We start from the raw sequence: 21,399 nt of genomic DNA on the forward strand, positions 1-21,399 counted from the left end.
GTACAACTTTATGAGTATTGGGTTATTTGATATTTTTGGGCTGCAGGTGTTTGGTTCAAATTCTGCTCAAAACCAGTAGGTCAACAATGTCAAATAATTTGTTACATGGAATGCGTGTGAACACGATAGTTCTTCTTGATATAGATTCCAAAACTATTAAAATCCTCTAGTACATGTAGACGCTTTTAAGACAATTCTTTGTTTAGGTGATTGTACATACACATTGTGTACATGTGCTAATGAACATTGGCATTTTTTTTTTATTACCATGATTACTTTTTCTTTCAGGCAGCTGCCAAATTGCCACGATATCTGAGGGTATGAAATTACATCTTTTTTATTTCACTTTAAAGTTTAATGCCAAATTGACCTGTGTACAGCAAGTCTATCAAAATATTATCCTTGTAAATTCTATCAACTAAGACAGGTCATTGTAATCTGTGGGTATTCAGTGTATTTGTTGGGTATACAGCGTACATGGAGAAAGAAACCTTGATTCTTCAAAAGTGATCCCAAACGTGGGTGCTAGGTGCAATATACAAAAATCGAGAATGTTCCACTTTGGCAATGACAAGAATAGAGTCAAACTTCAGAGTGTAAACAAGGCTAAAAATAGTTTTCTTGCAAGTTTGATTCAAGATTTTCAATTCAGTAGAAGGACAGACTTAGAGGAGATGAAAGGTTTCAAATGCCAGATTTAAACTGTTTATTTCAAAATAGCCCACTAGGGTTACTAGGGTATTATTTTGATGGAAAGTAAACATTCCATTCCAGCTGTTAATGCTCTTCATATGGATTTAATAATTGTGATACGTTGCTAAATTTTGTTTCATTTTCTTTTTCAGACTTTGACGACGATTATTATGGTAAGTTTGTATTTTATGGAATAGCTGTAGTGCACTAAAATTGAGAATATCCTCTCTCATCTTCATATTAATGCCCCTCAGAGTTATTGGCCCAGAGGTAAAAAACAAAAAAACAACAACAACAACAACAACAACAAAAAAAAAAAAAAAAAAAAAAAAAAAAAACAGGAGGCTTCCTTGGAGTCCCGCGTATCCACTTGTAGTATCAATGTAAGGTTGGTTGTTGGGTATACAGTGTACATGGAGAAAGAAATCTTGATTCGTAAGAAGTGATCCCAAACGTAGGTGCAAGGTGCGATATGAGATTGTTCCACTTTGGCAATGACAAGAATAGAGTCAAAATTCAGAGTGTAAACAAGGCTAAAAATATCTTTCTTGCAAGTTTGATTCAAGATTTTCAATTCAGTAAAAGGACTGACTAGGAGAAGATGAAAAGTTTTTAATGCCAGATTTAAACTGTTTATTTCAAAATAGCCCACGTCAATACACTTTAGTTCACCTTATCCTTCTTTCAATCAGTAAATGATTACGAAATAATTTAACCCTTTTCTTATCATTATGCGTGCCCCTGGAATAATTGTTGTTCTTATTATTCTTATGTTACATGTAGATCCTAAAGATTTGAACAGGTTTCCTGAGGCCAGCGTAGCCATAGAAGGGAACAACGAAATCTTAAGAGACTGCGGACAGGGTTTTGCAGCTTCAATCACCTTTTCTTTTACATGCCATTGCGGTTTTCCGTTCAAGGGGCACTTGTACCTACTATTCAGGTATCTCCAAAGGGTTTTAAAGTATTCCTTTACGACTGCAGAAGTGACGATATGCTTGCACAAAGTTTTCTTTGGAGCCGTTCATCGTTAATTTTCCTTTGGGCGATTCTCCATTTCACTCTTTTCTTCACTCACACTATAAATACAAAAGCTGACCCAACAATATTTTCAAATGCTATGGTTGTAAATCACGAGGATTTGAGGCTTAACTTCTGGGGTTTCCATGCACTAAAAAAGGACCAGTTTTATTTTAAGTTACTTAGGGACTCAATAGGGTTCCGTCGAAAAAAAAAGCGTCAATAGACTTGTGAATACATATATCTAAAGGTCGATTTTTGCGTACAAGTGTTATATGTCTTGTATGTCTTGTATGCGATGTCAGGAGCACGAATCGTGTAGTCTAAATCAGGCGCACAACATCTTCACACAACACGAAAAATGTAAGATTTTGAAACAGTCGTAGCGACACTCAAAATGTTAGAATGACTGTTTGCCGGACGCAAACAGCGCACGCTACAAAAGTCGCATTCGACAGTCGTTGGGGGGAAACCCTTTTATTGTTATTGAAGCTTCAGCAGCCCGAAGAGCCGCAGAGCGGAGCCCCATGACCACAGAAATAGGACAATCACGCATGCATAGATGTAGAAGAGCCATGCATTCAATTTTTCTTGGTCATCATCAATATCACTTTATAGTGAGGAAACAATTGCCCAGCGTCATGTGGTACCCGGGCTGGTACTAAAGACTCAAGCTCTTTTGCACTGGATAGGTGATTACCTCACTGATAGACGCCACAGAGTGTCTATCGACGGCATCTCCTCAGATTTAGAAGGTCACCTGTAAATGCCATTGAACCAATGAATGAACTAGGGTGGATTCATTTGTGGCGTACGCGTTTTTCAGCTCAAAAACAATAAAAAATTCCAAAGGGTAAATGCGAGAGCTATACGCGTATGCATCAAATGAAATCCATTTGCTTATTACTTTCATTGGAGCGTCAATCGCATCATTTATTGTAAAAGCAATTACAATTAAATTATTACCTACCCCATGCGTTCACACGTTAATTATTTATGAGGCAATCCCATTTCTACGAGTGATAGCTGGGTAACTCGTTTATGTAACAAAGTGCTCCATTGTGCTATTTGTGACCGACCACGTGGGTGTCCAATTGGAGCACCACCTGATTTGAACTCCTTGTAATTGGCTAGTTTTCACGTATATTGAAGTTCTTTTAGATTTTCTAATATCGATACGACTTATTGGTTGTACTTAACTCGTATAATTCAGGTGTAATCATGCCTGTATTTCAAATTGGTTTTAATAGGCCATTTTACAGTTGTGTGCTTAGTGGCCTGGTCTTGGATTGGAAGCGAGGCTGGGGTGACCTCGTTGTGATACAGACCTCACTGCTTTTCATATACAAATGCAAAATAGTTCGCATTAGAACAGTATGATCTACATGTGAAAAGTAGTGAGGTTTGTATCAAAACAAGGTCACCCCCTAGCCTCGCTTAGAATCCAAGACCAGGTCACTTAGCACACAACTGTAAAATGGCCTATTGTACATGGCGTTTTCACTCACGTGGACAGTATATATGCAAATTTATTGGAACAAAAGAAAGCATTTACATAAGAAACTAGTTCAACTCCCACTGGATTTGTTTGGCACATCAACATGGCCGCCGTTTCATTGTTTTGGAACACCAATATGGTCGCCCTGACGTCATGTGAAAACACTCTACTGACTTCACTCAGACCAATATCTGCTCCAAAGGTGGACGATAATTAGAGAAAAACCTCATAGTGCAATAAAGGGGGCAAATATTTGGTCGAGGGATTATATTTTAGGAAACACTGCAATGCTATTTTAAAGGTGGCAAATATATTACTGGATGTCTTACGCAGTGCAAAGCAATAAAAGTGAGTATTTTTATCCCACCTTCTGTCTTTCTCTTATTTTTCGTCAGCTAAAATTACATGATTGCAAGAGTACAAAATACTCTACGAGGTAAAATAGTCGCTATAAAAAGCTGTTTTCCGCGAATGTCGTGCCTTGGAGTACTTGCTTGATTAAACTTTAAATTGCCCAAGGGACTCACATCACAAGGAAGACTGTCCCATACTGAATGCGCCACTGTAGTTGAAACTATTTTGTGAAGGTTCATGCGCGGAAATGGAATAAATTATTGTATTTATTCTCAGAGTCCAATAGGTTATATGCGGTTTCTCATTTTTTAAATCTGGAATATAAATAGCCTGGAGCCAATCCGTGTAGAGACTTTGTAAAATACGTAGCTCTTTGAATTTGCTGCTAGCGAGGTAGATGAGTTTGTATGATCAGCATTCGCGTCATACTTTGAAAAAGTCAAAACGCAGGCTGCTCTATTTGTAGTTTTGGTAACTTTCGTAAACAGTCGTGCACAAGTGGTGTTTTTGAAACGTTTGCTTAATTTTAAAGTTTATCTCGCTGAGATCACCCATTACTGCACAACAGGGCGAAATGATGTCAAAATGTTGCGGTCTCGTTCTTGTGAATAAATGTACGTGATCAGATGTTTAAGGCTTTCTGAATTTTTCCGAAATACGCTTTGTTTTGCTTATCCACTTGGCTTCAACAGTGCATCTTGGAAGTTTGTCTTTTCACTTCCTCGTCCCATCTGGACAGAGAGAAGAATCTATGTACAATTTCGTCAGCACTTTAGGGGGTAAGAAAGGGGGTGTTTACATGATACCGGCGCGACTTTCATTCCAGTACGAGTTCATTCCAGTTCTGTATTCGTTAACATGCATGATATCAGCACAAAATCTCACAATGAAGCGAATTATACCGGTCCGAGTTCACCCCGGTAACTGTACCGGAGCGAGATTTTCATACCGGTACGAAAAGTCATTCCGATGTCCTGTAAACGCGGTACGGCCGCTCGCTCCAGCATGAAATCACTCTCCTGGGAGTCTGGAACGGGAAGCGCATGCGCAGTCTTCGATATTTAATTCAATATGGCGTCACAATCACGTCGGTCGACATGAAGTCTCCCTTCATGTAAACACGGTCATACCGGTATCAAACTCGCACCGGTGCGAGTTTTCACAAGTAAACTACCCCTAGAAAACGAGCTGGAAGCGAGTGTTTTCCTCATCTCTGAATGGTCGCGAAACCTTCCCAAACAAGAAAACTAATGTCATTCGATTTAGTAAATAGAATAGCCAAAATGTCAAGCGAAAGAATTGACTGTAGTGATGGATGCTTTGAAAAACAAAAAACAAAAACAAACAACAACAACAACAAATAAAACACAGCGGGTACAGTTGTAGTGTCAACTATCCTTTGTAATGATAACACCGTTGTGGGACATTCCATGTGGGAATACTTTGGTATGGCCTTGCACTTTCTCGTGATACTGAAACCTCCGGTAAATAAAGTTCTCAGTTATCTCAGCTTGGGTGCTCAGATAAGAAACACTAGAAACTTACACTCTTCTAACCTTGGCCTACCTGTAGCCTGCGAAGCAAGCGTTTCCCAACGGCCTAGTAGAGTCTAAAACTTGTAAACAATATGCCCGCCACAAGGAGAGAGCAGAATTTAATCTAGGTTTAATGAATAAGTCAAATGATGATTTGACGTCACACAGGTAGGGATGAGGGGGTCCCCTCCTTCGTGATATACGCCCCGATAACAAATTTTGATTGGGCCGTTTTTGTTGAAGACAAACAGAACAATAGATCCCTTCTAGGAGAGAGTAGAGTTTAATGAATAAACAAGATGCTTCTAATGGCACTTTCACGGGATGCTTAATGTGGCCTCATTTATCCCCATTGTATGCTTGGTAGATTTTTAAAACTATCCTCCCTTCGTCGGAAATAATTCAATAGTTTTATTCAGAAAGACTGCGTGATATTTTATCGTTGTGTTACTGGAAATCATACCGGCAATTATTTTCTGATAACGTCATGATTTCGCATGGCGCTGGGCAACACTGACAGATGCAGATTAGGGGATCTGAGTCGCTTTTAGTATTGAAAAATAATCAATGTAGAAACGGTTTCTGTCTCTAAATTAAAGGATCAAAGCGTCCGTATAAAGCACGAGGTATTCTTCTTAACAAATGCTTTCCCCTGTATGGTAGTTAGGTTCCCACTTAGCAATCTGACAACCCAGTTACAAACAGAAACAAAGCTTTCCTAGATAAAATGTTTTAGTAAAAATTGACAATCAAACCTTTAACTTCTTTTTCCTCGATTACCAGTAGCACTTAGGCATCAGTTCGACAAAGTCTGCAGCGTCACGCACCAGTAATCACTGTACTGTGACCTCTGGTCTGGTTTCCTTCGCATTCGATCTGTTTGTCATAGCGTAATTTCTTCGCTGTAAACTCTCCAATTTCCACCGTTTAAACTCAGGTCGAGAACTACTTTGAAATTATTCTTTCGATTTTCCGCTTGAAAAACGTTTGTTTTCTTTCCGAAAACGGCAGATCAGAGTGTCAAATTCATACAGGCCGCCATTGAAAAACAACCTTGCAAATGATGATTTGCTTTGGGGTCCAACAGGTAGGGGTAAGTGGGTCCCCTCCTTCGTGATATACGCGCCGATAATGGATTTTGATTGGGCCGCTTTTGTTGAAGACAGTCAGAATAATAGATCCCTTCTAGGAGAGAGCAGAGTTTAATGAATAAATTAATGTGCAGATTTGAAGCTACAACGAAGAAAAGAAAAATGGATACCCGACCGAAAGCTTTACACGGTCTGCCCTGCGGACATCCCGAGTAACAAATGTGCAGATTTGATGTTACCATGAAGAAAAAAGTACGACGACGAAGAAAAAGATACCAAGCCCAATTTTAGACACGGGCTGCCCTCAGGGCACCCGCGTACAGTCTGAAACGTTCGTGCACATGCATAAAAACAGAAAGAAACAAATACGAAAATCTGCATTTACGGTGCGTTGTTTGGGGGTGAACTTCTGATCGTCCCGTTCCTTATCGGGATGATCCATGAAATCCAAAATTTAAAATGGCTTAGAATTCACTTTTAATGGAAAAGCTAATAAGATCACCGATCCTCTTTCTCCGATCATGATTCTTCAGTTCCCATGCAGGTTCTGATCAAAATCTCATCTCTTTATTGCGAAAAAAAGAAAGAACTTGTATGAAACATTGATTTATTTGGCGCATAAAATATCGCTTGACATAACAAAAATCACCTTAATACAGACGAAATTGTTTCGATAAAAATCTGATATGGAAAAATGAAATATATCTAAGAGACTAGATTTACAAAATTAAAATTATTTGAAATAAAAAAAAGGCTTACTTGATACTTTGGACTAGCAAAACTGCCTCAAAATCATTAAGAAATTAATATTTATCCGTTGGCGAGTTTGAAAAAAATGCAAGTCAGCTTAACCGTCCTACATCCCCCCCAACATGGTCTTTGTGCGGGAACGGTGCTCCAGCAATTCTATCTTTTCCAGCATTAAAAAAGCAACAGGCAAAGTTTCTGTGACTTTAGGTGCACTTAACAGTGGATCTGAAAAAAAAAAACAAAAACAAAAACGTAGTGTAAAGCAAAGTTTTTTATACATGGTTATAGATTTAACGCTAGATGCTTGTAGGCACTGTAATCAAATCTATATTTTAAACATGCAAAGCGAAGATAAATCTCTTAAAAATCCCAACTGGCAGGGAGGCTTACCTAAGGTCTCTTAACGGCTATATACTCTACTAAACAAACTGGCTCTACTTGTGGCCGCCCGTTTGAACTCTTATACAAACTCTTTCAGAAGCTTCACATTCTCTGGAGATGCCCATTTCATTGAGAGGTGGCGGACATTTTCGAGAGGAACAATTCGAGCTTTTCTTCAAGTTAAGCTCCTGCGGTGTTTCCAGCTCACGTATACCACAACCACCTCCTCTTTTGCCATGGGGACGAAAACCCACAAATTTAGGAGGATCTCATTTCAAAGTGGTATAGGAGGTTGTCACATGTTTTGGGCGATGTTGTAACGTACGTGCCACAGCAAGCAATCCTTCTAGAAACGCCGTTAACTGATCGAGGTGACTATGGAACATTTCTAAGCTCACAACTGCAGCAGCAACACACACTCGACGTAATTTACGCGTTTCTTCCTCTTACATGGCGGTGCGATTAACGTCAGGTTGCCATCGTCGCTGTTTGTTTCATCTATTAAATTCTCCACTGAGTCTCCTCACATAATAGCTCGTCAGGCAAATAAAACTGATGCGGAAGGTGTGTTTTTTTTGGCGAATACCCAAACCGGTTTTTCGATCCAACATTCACTAGACTTCAGGTTCGATGGAAAAGGATTTGTAATCTCGAGAGAAATAATGTACTTTAATTTCACCTCCTTGATGAAGTATGTGATGATACAATGATGATGGTGTCTTGGCTTTAATCGCACAAAGTAAGATTGGAAGAAACGCACACCAATTGAAAATTATATGGAATGTGTTGTGCCACAGCACAGCGTGGAACCTTCAGCAGTCCCTTCCATATGTCAAAACGATCTGTTGAATTCCTTGAATTAAGGATTGCTCGCTGGGGTAAATGGCTTATTACAAAAGTGATCGACAACAAACAATTCATCAAATTAACCTCAGATTCTGGAGGTTTTACCTTTGCCCTCAGTCTTGTTTGGATTTTCTTCGAATTCCTCCAGTTGGGGTCTTTTTCCTTCCTAGAGCACAAAGCGATCAAACAAAAATAATTGTTAAGCAGGTTTTTAGCAACATCAACTGTTGGCGAGAAATATCTTTTAAAACGATATTTTATGACCGAAAAAACATTCAGTCAATGTATTCAAGCCTGGTCCTGTATATGTGCACAGGTGAACTTTGTACATCGTCTTTTTCAATAGTTTGAATTTCTTACATTGTAAAAAGAATATTTTACTATCTACCTTCTTAGAAATCAAACCCAGTCAGCGTAACTTTTCTTTGCCAACATACTATAGAGTTAGCGTTTGCTTCGTCTCAGAGTCAACATTTCCTCGTGCGTATGTGCCATAGATTGCTGATATAGTTCCCTTCAAGGTGAGTTTACTTACTGACCGTGAATCTTAAGGTGACTCGACCCAGTTATTTCTTGGCGGTACCACCCTACTTTGAAGCTCTCTGGTATCCCCACCTTTGCTTTTATCGTAAGTTTAACACACAGAATGGATAACATATAGATCAATCTACGATATAGCAAAAAAATTTGGCGATTGGAGTAAATGTCACGTGGTTATAGTGCCACGCCCCTTTGAGGTCTGAGTCAAAATTCTGCTGTTGCCGGCTTTTTTTCGTGAGAATCTCTCGGCTACACATAGTGAGCATTAGTGCTTTGCGCTGAACAAAGTTTCAACAAAATCACAAAGACCCAATTCGAGAAATTTAGCGCTTTCCAAATTTAGGTCATAATTTATGTAAAAATGGTAAGCAAACTTTACACAATTATATCTAATAAACTATGAGATTTATTCATTTATTTTGGAGATCTTTATAACAGATGGGTCCTTGCAAATCAGCAAAAAGCTTTAGGGCCTTGTAAATCCGCGCGCTTTCGAGCAATGCAAACATATAGAAATGATACTTTTAGCTATTTGTTGACGCTTGTCAGCGTTTCAGAGTCCTTCTCACAAAAAAAGCATTTTCTTAAAAATTCGTAGTTTTCTTTTCCTTCAAATTTTTTCAGGGCCACAATTAATTATCTAACTACCTGGATTCTGAATTCCATGGTCATTGAAAAACTGTGACATTATCTTCCATAAGCCCAAACTTGAGTAAACATTGAAGATTTTTAGTGTTTTGGCTGAGTTTGTGCTTTGGGAGTTTTCCATTGTTTCGAGTCTGGTCATGATACAGCATTCTTGTTCAGCACGCGTTCAATGTCCAATGAGTGCATTCGGAAGTCAGGTAAGCGTGGTCATTGCACGCGTGCTGAACAAGAATGCTGTATCATGACAGACTCGAAACAATAGCAAACTCCAAAAAAAATCTCCAAAATAAATGAATAAATCTCATAGTTTATCAGATATAATCGTGTAAAGTTTGCTTACCATTTTTACATAAATTATGACCTAAATTTGGAAAGCGCTAAATTTCTCGAATTGGGTCTTTGTGATTTTGTTGAAACTTTGTTCAGCGCAAAGCACTAATGCTCACTATGTGTAGCCGAGAGATTCTCACGAAAAAAAGCCGGCAACAGCAGAATTTTGACTCAGACCTCAAAGGGGCGTGGCACTATAACCACGTGACATTTACTCCAATCGCCAAATTTTTTTGCTATATCGTAGATTGATCTATATGTTATCCATTCTGTGTGTTAAACTTACGATTAAAGCAAAGGTGGGGATACCAGAGAGCTTCAAAGTAGGGTGGTACCGCCAAAAAATAACTGGGTCGAGTCACCTTAAATTGAATTTACTAGACCCCACTGAATATCAGCTTCCGTAATGTGAGTTCTCTGTATAAAGAATGTTATTATTAAGTAACAATTATTACATTTAAACTCAGGCAGGGCCCGCCACGAACAAATTCAAAAGCGAAATTTCTGACGTTTGCGAGTCGATTCCGCTGAAACTGTGTCAGGATATTGGCAACTGACAGAATTACATCTTGATTGTCCTTTTACAAGCGGGTTAAAGGGTTGTATTTCTTAGCGATAAATCCTGATCTTTTTTGTGATGTAACAGAAGGCAGCTTTTGTAATTTCAAGATCTTGGCTTTCAAGAGAATAAAAATGTAAGACTTAAACTTTGAAACTAATCTTAATTCTTTATGAAGACGTTTGTCCTGATCTTCTACATCTGCGACCAAAGCTTGGACGCTTGGACACAAAATACATGTAGAACTTTTTCTCGTCTCCAAAAATTGTACGCGTAAAGTAACTACTTTTTATACTCTTTTTTTATAATTATAAAAACGTCTAATTTAGGGGCTGAGGTTAAACGTTCTTTTTGTTTTAGGCAATTTGGGCCTAAAAAGTTCTTAAGATGTTCTTAAGTTACCTTTGATAGTATTTCAATAAATCTATGCGCTATGCGGTCGTGACCAAGACCTGGTACCTATTATTTGGGTTAATTGGACTGTATAGACTTAAGATTGAGTTACTTTAAGTTTTATTTTCTTTGGTAAATGCAAGCGAGTTTGGTGCGAGGTCCGCTCTTGTGAAAATATGCTTGTGTCTTCAACTTGTAACCGAATCTTTCAAATATCATATCTTCTACCAACTAATCGTATAAAAATAGGAAACCTATGTTTTTAAAGCTTATTTAAAGGACTAGTCAAAAAGTATTTCTTCTGTTCATATAAAAAAAAATTGGTCACAATAAAAATGTTCTTAACTGACTCTCAGCCTTGGTAATGTTCCTAGTATGTTCATAAATTTTAGTTAATCTCTGCGTCATCGTTCATATTGAAAAGGTTCCTTAAAAAAAGTGTACTATTGAAAACTAACTGATGATAAGTTCTTAATTTATCTCAAAAGGGTTCGATAACACGCGTCATTACTAAGTTCACGGCGAAACAGAATGTATTGAATAAATTATTAAGATCGCAAAGGAAAAAAGTCTTGTCATGAATATTTCACATGCTGTCGGAATTAGTCAAGGTTCATGCATAATCTCGTACGCAGATGGTAAGCACGTGCTGTGTGCCACGTTGTACTTTTACACAAAAAATGTTATTTAAACAAACAGAAGAACTTCAGTAATTCTTTAAGCAGTTAACTCGGTAACAGGTTACGTAATGGTCGCATGACTTGTTTTTGCACAAACTGTAAGATGTTCTAGCTTGAGCTCCGTTTGTTGTTATTGTACATGTTTTTTTTAGTCGCCGAATTTCGTTAACGTTTCATTTTACACTTGAGATAAGCGAGCAAGAAAATCTACCGTTTGCATAAGCCTCAATTGAAATAACCATAACACAAGCAATATGAAATCAATAAATAAGTAAAAAGAAACTAAATAGGTAGCGAAATAGCGAGAGGTGAACAAAAGTTTTCTCTTGCATTTTTTCGCGAGACTTTAAGGCTGTGAAATCAATGACCTACCTCCCCTGCTGCAGCCATTTTACGCAAAACGATAACTTGGGTATGGTAAGAGACGATGTTCCAAGTACTCGCAGGATCTTGATCGGCACTTTGGACGAGCAAGGGTTAGAGTGAAAGTTTGCCAGCAGAATAGATGTTTATAGTGTTATAGAGCGGTTTCCAATCGAGTGTCGTAAAACCAATAAGAAAGTAGTTACTCTGGTAAATCACAAGTGGAAACAGCGAAATGAACCAATCAGAATTCAAAGCAAGTACATGTAAACGGCGCCAAGCGCGGTAAAACACGTGCGAGCAAGGCACCATTGGTTTTAGTTTTACATTTTATTGGTTGAGAAAGGGGGGTTCTGAGTTTTTATCAACTAATGACGGCGTAGTAATGCAAAACCAAAGCAAAAACGCAATTACTTTCGACACTCAATAGCGCTTTGCACTATTTCTAAAAATTGATTTTGTCACTGAGAATGCTTCACGAATGTTTAGTAGTTTATAAGTGTTTTCGTTTCAGAGAGTTGATTGCTTATTTTGGTATTTTAACTGCAGCTAATAAAAGTGCTCAGAGAAAGTTCTGAGTTACTTTAATTTAAAGTCTTATTTTCTTTGGTAAAGGCAAGCGAGTTTGATGCGAGGTCCGCTCTTGTGAAAATATGCTTATGTCTTCAACTTGTTACCGAATCGCTCAAATATCATATCTTCTACCAACTAATCGTATGAAAAAAGGAAACCTATGTTTTTAAAGCTTATTTAAGGGACTAGTCAAAAAGTATTTCTACTGTTCATTTAAAAAAAAATTGGTCAAAATAAAAATGTTCTTAACTGACTCTCAGCCTTGGTAATGTTCTTAGTATGTTTTTAAATTTTAGTTAATCTCAGCGTCATCGTTCATATTGAAAAGGTTCCTTAAAAAAAGTGTACTATTGAAAACTAACTGATGATAAGTTCCTCTCAAACGGGGTTCGAAAACACGCGTCATTACTAAGTTCACGGCGAAACAGAATGTATTGAATAAATTATTAAGATCGCAAAGGAAAAAACTCTAGTCATGAATATTTCACATGCTGTCGGAATGAGTTAAGTCTCGTGCATAATCTCGTACGCAGATGATGAGCGCGTGCTGTGTGCCACGTTGTACTTTTACACAAAAAAATGTTATTTAAACAAACGGAAGAACTTCAGTAAGTCTTTAAGCAGTTAACTCGGTAACGGGTTACGTAATGGCCGCATGACTTGTTTGCTTACAGCGATTCTGGTAAATATTGGTTATAGTTTGAGTCAGAATAAACTTGTGCTGATCCGCAAAGCCTTTTGGACTTTTCTCTGCTGTCGTCGAGTTCCAGTTAGCTAGATGACATGTACCGTAGTTGTAACGGGCTTCGAAGATCCCGCACAAACTGTGAGATGTTCTAGCTTGAGCTCCGTTTTGTTGTTATTATACATGTTTTTTTAGTTGCCGAGTTTCGTTAACGTTTCGTTTTACAATTGAGAAAAGCGAGCAAGAAAATCTACCGTTTGCATAAGCCTCAATTGAAATAACAATCACGTAGGCAATATGAAATCAATAAATAAAAAAAAAATAAAATAAATAAGTAAATAAATAAATAAATAGTGAAATAGCGAGAGGTGAACGAAAGCTTTCTCTTGCATTTTTTCGCGAGACTCTAAGGCTGTGAAATCAATGACCTACCTCTCCTGCTGCAGCCATTTTACACAAAACGATAACTTTGGTATGATAAGAGACGATGTTCCAAGTACTCGTAGGATCTTGAACCGCACTTTGGACGAGCAAGGGTTAAAGTGAAAGTTTGCCAGCAGAATAGATGTTTATAGTGTTATAGAGCGGTTTCCAATCGAGTGTCACAAAACCAATAAGAAAGTAGTTACTCTGGTAAATCACAAGTGGAAACAGCGAAATGAACCAATCAGAATTCAAAGCAAGTACTGCATGTGACCGGCTTAATGCGCGGTAAAACACGTGCGAGCAAGGCACAATTGGTTTGAGTTTTTACATCTTATTGGTTGAGAAAGTGGTGTGAGTTTTTATAAACCAATTACGGCGTAGTAATGCAAAAAACGTCTAATTTGGGGGCTGAGGTTGACGTTGTTCTGTGTTTGGCAATTTGAACCTGAAAAGTTCTCAAGATGTTCTTAAGTTAACTGTGATAGTTTTCCGATAAATGTATGCGCTATGCGGCCGTGACCAAGACCTGGCATCTATCATTTGGGTTAATTGAACTGTATGACTTAAGTTTTACATGTATTACTTTTTCTGTAGTTATACTGTTCATATAAAAAAAAAATTAGTCAAAATAAAAATGTTCGTAACTGTCTCTCAGCCTTGGTAATGTTCCTAGTACGTTCATAAATTTTAGTTATCTCAGCGTCATCGTTCATATCGAAAAGGTTCCTATAAAAAAAGTGTATTATTGAAAACTAACTGATGATAAGTTCTTAATTTATCTCAAAAGGGTTCGATAACACGCGTCATTACTAAGTTCACGGCGAAACAGAATGTATTGAATAAATTATTAAGATCGCAAAGGAAAAAACTCTAGTCATGAATATTTCACATGCTGTCGGAATGAGTTAAGTCTCGTGCATAATCTTGTACGCAGATGATGAGCACGTGCTGTGTGCCACGTTGTACTTTTACACAAAAAAATGTTATTTAAACAAACAGAAGAACTTCAGTAAGTCTTTAAACAGTTAACTCGGTAACGGGTTACGTTATGGCCGCATGACTTGTTTGCTTACAGCGATTCTGGTAAATATTGGTTATATTTTGAGTCAGAATAATCTTGTGCTGATCCGCAAAGCCTTTTGGACTTTTCTCTGCTGTCGTCGAGTTCCAGTTAGCTAGATGACATGTACCGTAGTTGTAACGGGCTTCGAAGATCCCGCACAAACTGTGAGATGTTCTATAACGTTAGCTCCGTTTGTTTTTATTGTTAATGTTTTTTTAGTCGCCGAGTTTCGTTAACGTTTCATTTTACAGTTGAGATAAGCGAGCGACAAAATCTACCGTTTGCATAAGCCTCAATTGAAATAACAATCACGCAAGCAATATGAAATCAATAAATAAATAAAAAATAAATAAACAAATAGTGAAATAGCGAGAGGTAAACGAAAGGTTTCTCTTGCATTCATTGGCGAGACTCGAAGGCTGTGAAATCAATGACCTTCCTTCCCTTGCTGCTGCCATTTTAAGCAAAACGATAACTTGGGTATGGTAAGAGACGATGTTCCAGTACTCGTAGGATCTTGATCCGTACTTTGGACGAGCAAGGGTTAGAGTGAAAGTTTGCCAGCAGAATAGATGTTTATAGTGTTACAGAGCGGTTTCCAATCGAGTGTCGCAAAACCAAGAACAAAGTAGTTACTCTGGCAAATCACAAGTGGAAACAGCGAAATGAACCAATCAGAATTCAAAGCAAATACATATAACCGGCGCCAAGCGCAGTAAAACACGTGCAAGCAAGGCGTCATTGGTTTTAGCTTTACATGTTATTGGTTGAGAAAGTGGTGTGAGATTTTATCAACCAATGACGGCGTAGTAATGCAAAACCAAAGCAAAAACGCAATTACTTTCGACACTCAATAGAGCTTTGCAGTATTATAAAAAATTGATTTTGTCACTGAGAATGCTTCACGAATGTTTAGTAGTTTCTAAGTGTTTTCGTTTCAGAGATTTGATTGCTTATTTTGGTATTCTAAGAACAGCTAATAAAAGTGCTTAGAGAAAGTTCTGAGTTACTTTAACTGAAAGTTTTATTTTCTTTGATAAAGGCAAGCGAGTTTGATGCGAGTTCCGCTCTTGTGAAAATATGCTTATGTTTTCAACTTGTAACCGAATCTTTCAAATATCATATCTTCTACCAATTAATCGTATGAAAATAGGAAACCTATGTTTTTAAAGCTTATTTAAGGGACTAGTCAAAAAGTATTTCTACTGTTCGTTTTTAAAAAAAATTGGTCAAAATAAAAATGTTCTTAACTGACTCTCAGCCTGGGTAATGTTACTAGTATGTTTTTAAATTTTAGTTAATCTCAGCGTCATCGTTCATATTGAAAAGGTTCCTTAAGAAAAGTGTACTATTGAAAACTAACTCATGATCAGTTCTTAATTTATCTCAAACGGGGTTCGATAACACGCGTCATTACCAAGTTCACGGCGAAACAGAATGTATTGAATAAATTATTAAGATCGCAAAGGAAAAAACTCTAGTCATGAATATTTCACATGCTGTCGGAATGAGTCAAGTCTCGTGCATAATCTCGTACGCAGATGATGAGCACGTGCTGTGTGCCACGTTGTACTTTTACACAAAAAATGTTATTTAAACAAACAGAAGAACTTCAGTAAGTCTTTTTAAAGCAGTTAACTCGGTAACGGGTTACGTCATGGTCGCATGACTTGTTCGCTTACAGCGATTCTGGTAAATATTGGTTATATTTTGTGTCAGAATAAACTTGTGCTGATCCGCAAAGCCTTTTGGACTTTTCTCTGCTGTCGTCGAGTTCCAGTTAGCTAGATGACGTGTACCGTAGTTGTGACGGGCTTCGAAGATCCCGCACAAACTGTGAGATGTTCTAGCTTGAGATCCGTTTGTTGTTATTGTACACGTTTTTTTAGTCGCCGAGTTTCGTTAACGTTTCATTTTACAGTTGAGATAAGCGACAAAGAAAATCTACCGTTTTCATATACCTTAATTGAAAATAATACTGAACAATCACGCAAGCAACGAAAGTTTTCTCTTGCATTTTTTCGCGAGACTTTAAGGCTGTGAAATCAATGACCTACCTCCCCTGCTGCAGCCATTTTACCCAAAACGAAAATTTGGGTATGGTAAGAGACGATGTTCCAAGTAGTCGTAGGATCTTGATCAGCACTTTGGAAGAGCAAGGGTTAAAGTTTGCCAGCAAAAAAGCTGTTTATAGTGTTATAGAGCGGTTTCCAATCGAGTGTCGTAAAACCAATAACAAAGTAGTTATTCTGGCAAATCACAAGTGGAAACAGCGAATTCAACCAATCAGAATTCAAAGCAAGTACATGTAACTGGCGCCAAGGGCGGTAAAACACGTGCGAGCAAGCAAGGCACGATTGGTTTTAGTTTTACATCTTATTTGTTGAGAAAGTGGTGTGAGTTTTTATCAACCCATGACGGCGTAGTAATGCAAAAAACGTCTTATTTGGTTACTGAGGTTGAATGTTTTTTTTTGTGTTTGGAAATTTGAACCTGAAAAGTTCTCAAGATGTTCTTAAGTTACCTGTGATAGTATTTCAATAAATGTATGCGCTATGCAGCCGTGACCAAGACCTGGTATCTATCATTTGGGTTAATTGGACTGTATAGACTTAACTTTTACACGTATTACTTTATCTGTATTTATACTGTTCATTTAAAAAACATTGGTCAAAATAAAATGTTCTTAACTGACTCTAAGCCTTGGTAATGTTCTTAGTATGTTTTTAAATTTTAGTTAATCTCAGCGTCATCGTTCATATTGAAAAGGTTCCTACAAAAAAAGTGTACTATTGAAAACTAACTGATGATAAGTTCTTAATTTATCTCAAAAGGGTTCGAAAACAAGCGTCATTACTAAGTTCACGACGAAACAGAATGTATTGAATAAATTATTAAGATCGCAAAGGAAAAAACTCTTGTCATGAATATTTCACATGCTGTCGGAATGAGTCAAGGTTCGTGCATAATCTCGTACGCAGATGGTAAGCACGTGCTGTGTGCCACGTTGTACTTTTACACAAAAAAATGTTATTTAAACGAACAGAAGAACTTCATTAATTCTTTAGGCAGTTAACTCGGTAACAGGTTACGTAATGGTAGCATGACTTGTTTGCTTACAGCGATTCTGGTAAATATTGGTTATATTTTGTGTCAGAATAAACTTGTGCAGATCCGCAAATCTTTTTGGACTTTTCTCTGCTGTCGTCGAGTTCCAGTTAGCTAGATCACATGTACCGTAGTTGTAACGGGCTTCGAAGATCCCGCACAAACTGTGAGATGTTCTAGCTTGAGCTCCTTTTGTTGTCATTGTACATGTTTTTTTAGTCGCCGAGTTTCGTTAACGTTTCATTTTACAGTTGAGATAAGCGAGCGAGAAAATCTACCGTCTGCAGAAGCCTCAATTGAAATAACAATCACGCAAGCAATATGAAATCAATAAATATATATAAAAAAAAAATAAATAGTGAAATAGCGAGAGGTGAACAAAAGTTTTCTCTTGCATTTTTTCGCGAGACTCTAAGGCTGTGAAATCAATGACCTACCTCCCCTGCTGCAGCCATTTTACGCAAAACGATAACTTGGGTATGGTAAGAGACGATGTTCAAACTACTCGTAGGATCTTGATCCGCACTTTGGACGAGCAAGGGTTAAAGTGAAAGTTTGCCAGCAGAATAGATGTTTATAGTGTTATAGAGCGCTTTCCAATCGAATGTCGTAAAACCAATAAGAAAGTAGTTACTCTGGCAAATCACAAGACTGGTGGAAACAGCGAAATCAACCAATCAGAATTTAAAGCAAGTACTGCATGTGACCTGCGCCAAGCGCGGTAAAACACGTGCGAGGAAGGCACAACTGGTTTTAGTTTTGCATCTTATTGGTTGAGAAAGTGTTGTGAGTTTTTATCAACCAATGACAGCGTAGTAATGCAAAAAACGTCTAATTTGGGGGCTGAGGTTGACGTTTTTTTGTGTTTGGCAATTTGAACCTGAAAAGTTTTCAAGATGTTCTTAAGTTAACTGTGATAGTTTTCCAATAAATGTATGCGCTATGCGGCCGTGACCAAGACCTAGCATCTATCATTTGGGTTAATTGAACTGTATAGACTTAAGTTTTACATGCATTACTTTATCTGTAGTTATACTGTTCATTTAAAAAAAATTGGTCAAAATAAAATGTTCTTAACTGTCTCTCAGCCTTCGTAATGTTCCTAGTATGTTCATAAATTTTAGTTAATCTCGGCGTCATCGTTCATATCGAAAAGGTTCCTATAAAAAAAGGGTACTAATGAAAACTAACTGATGATAAGTTCTTAATTATCTCGAAAGGGTTCGATAAAACACGTCATTACTAAGTTCACGGCGAAACAGAATGTATTGAATAAATTATTAAGATCGCAAAGGAAAAAACTCTTGTCATGAATATTTCACATGCTGTCGGAATGAGTCAAGGTTCGTGCATAATCTCGTACGCAGATGATGAGCACGTGCTGTGTGCCACGTTGTCTTTTTTTTTTACACAAAAAATGTTATTTAAACAAACAGAAGAACTTCATTAAGTCTTTAAGGAGTTAACTCGGTAACGGGTTACGTCATGGCCGCATGACTTGTTTGCTTACAGCGATTCTGGTAAATATTGGTTATATTTTGAGTCAGAATAAACTTGTGCTGCTCCGCAAAGCCTTTTGGACTTTTCTCTGCTGTCGTCGAGTTCCAGTTAGCTAGATCACATGTATCGTAGTTATAACGGGTTTCGAAGATCCCGCACAAGCTGTGAGATGTTCTAGCTTGAGCTCCGTTTGTTGTTATTGTACATGTTTTTTTAGTCGCCGAGTTTCGTTAAGGTTTTATTTTACAGTTGAGATAAGCGAGCAAGGAAATTTACCGTTTGCATAAGCCTCAATTGAAATAACAATCACGCAAGGAATATGAAATCGATAAGTAAATAAAAAATAGATAAAAATAAATAAATAAATAAATAAATAAATAAATAAATAAACAAATAGTGAAATAGCGAGAGGTGAATGAAAGTTTTCTCTTGCGTTTCTTCGCGAGACTCTAAGGCTGTGAAATCAAATGGTGACCTCCCCTGCTGCAGCCATTTTACGCAAAACGATAACTTGGGTATGGTAAGAGACGATGTTCAAAGTACTCGTAGGATCTTGATCCGCACTTTGGACGAGCAAGGGTTAAAGTGAAAGTTTGCCAGCAGAATAGATGTTTTTAATGTTATAGAGCGGTTTCCAATCGAATGTCGTAAAACCAATAAGAAAGTAGTTACTCGGGCAAATCACAAGTGGAAACAGCGAAATGAACCAATCAGAATTCAAAGCAAATACATATAACCGGCGCCAAGCGCGGTAAAACACGTGCAAGCAAGGCACTATTGGTTTTAGTTTTACATCTTATTGGTTGAGAAAGTGGTGTGAGTTTTTATCAACCAATGACGGCGAAGTAATGCAAAACCAAAGCAAAAACGCAATTTCTTTGGACACTCAATAGCGCTTTGCACTATTACTAAAAATTGATTTTGTCACTGAGAATGCTTCACGAATGTTTAGTAGTTTATAAGTGTTTTCGTTCCAGAGATTTGATTGCTTATTTTGGTATTTTAACAACAGTTAATAAAAGTGCCTAGAGAAAGTTCTGAGTTACTTTAATTGAAAGTTTTATTTTCTTTGATAAAGGCAAGCGAGTTTGATGCGAGTTCCGCTCTTGTGAAAATATGCTTATGTTTTCAACTTGAAACCGAATCTTTCAAATATCATATCTTCTACCAACTAATCGTATAAAAATAGGAAAGCTATATTTATAAAGCTTATTTAAGGGACTAGTCAAAAAGTATTTCTACTGTACATTAAAAAAAAATGGTCAAAATAAAAATGTTCTTAACTGACTTTCAGCCTTGGTAATGGTCCTAGTATGTTTTTAAATTTTAGTTAATCTCAGCGTCATCGTTCATATTGAAAAGGTTCCTATAAAAAAAAGTGTACTATTGAAAACTAACTGATAATAAGTTCTTAATTTATCTCAAAAGGGTTCGATAACACGCGTCATTACTAAGTTCACGGCGAAACAGAATGTTTTGAAAAAATTATTAAGATCGCAAAGGAAAAAACTCTTGTTATGAATATTTCACATGCTGTCGGAATGAGTCAACGTTCGTGCATAATCTCGTACGCAGATGGTGAGCACGTGCTGTATGCCATGTCGTACTTTTGCACAAAAAAATGTTATTTAAACAAACAGATAAACTTCAATAATTCTTTAAGCAGTTTAAAACTCGGTAACGGGTTACGTAATGGTCGCATGACTTGTTCAGCGGCTTAGAGCGATTCTGGTAAATATTGGTAATATTTTGAGTCAGAATAAACTTGTGCTGATCCGCGAAGCCTTTTGGACTTTTCTCTGCTGTCGTCGAGTTCCAGTTCGCTAGATCACATGTACCGTAGTTGTAACGGGCTTCGAAGATCCCGCACAAACTGGGAGATGTTCTAGCTTGAGCTCCTTTTGTTGTTATTGTACATGTTTTTTTAGTCGCCGAGTTTCGTTAACGTTTCATTTTACAGTTGAGATAAGCGAGCAAGAAAATCTACCGTTTGCATAAGCCTCAATTGAAATAACAATCACGCAAGCAATATGAAATCAATCAATAAATAAAAAATAAATAAACAAATAGTGAAATAGTGACCACGGCGACGGCAACGACAAAGCCGGAAAACAATAGGTTCAATGAGCAAAAACAATCGCCCTGCACGTGCGTTTTACATTTTGGTACATTTCTTTGCCGTCCTATGCAAAACAACAACGTGAAATGACCACATTTAAGGTTTTGTGGAGAACGTGAGCACACGGCGATGAATCTTTCGTTTTCTTTTTTTAACTTGTACGCCACTCCTACCAATTTGGTTTTTGGATAGTTCGCCATTTTTGTAAAAGTTGAGCGAGTTGAAATAATCGCGAGGTAACACC

At 37.5% G+C, this 21,399-nt stretch overlaps 1 long non-coding RNA gene across 2 annotated transcripts; it reads right to left on the bottom strand.

Moving 5' to 3' along the window:
• Positions 1–6,781: 6,781 nt before the first annotated feature.
• LOC146474031 (uncharacterized) lies at positions 6,782–19,715 on the bottom strand. Of its 2 annotated transcripts, none has more exons than XR_014866272.1 (3): positions 19,512–19,715; positions 8,274–8,334; positions 6,782–7,166 (listed from the first exon to the last, which is right to left on the bottom strand). It is a non-coding gene; the product is annotated as an uncharacterized LOC146474031 (long non-coding RNA). The 2 variants fall into 2 exon arrangements; XR_014866271.1 differs by lacking the exon at positions 19,512–19,715 and adding an exon at positions 11,691–11,934.
• Positions 19,716–21,399: the final 1,684 nt, after the last annotated feature.

The sequence above is a fragment of the Pavona decussata genome, unplaced genomic scaffold (genome assembly GCF_977016875.1).
Source record: "Pavona decussata unplaced genomic scaffold, jaPavDecu1.1 SCAFFOLD_92, whole genome shotgun sequence".
NCBI classification, from domain to species: Eukaryota; Metazoa; Cnidaria; class Anthozoa; order Scleractinia; family Agariciidae; genus Pavona; species Pavona decussata.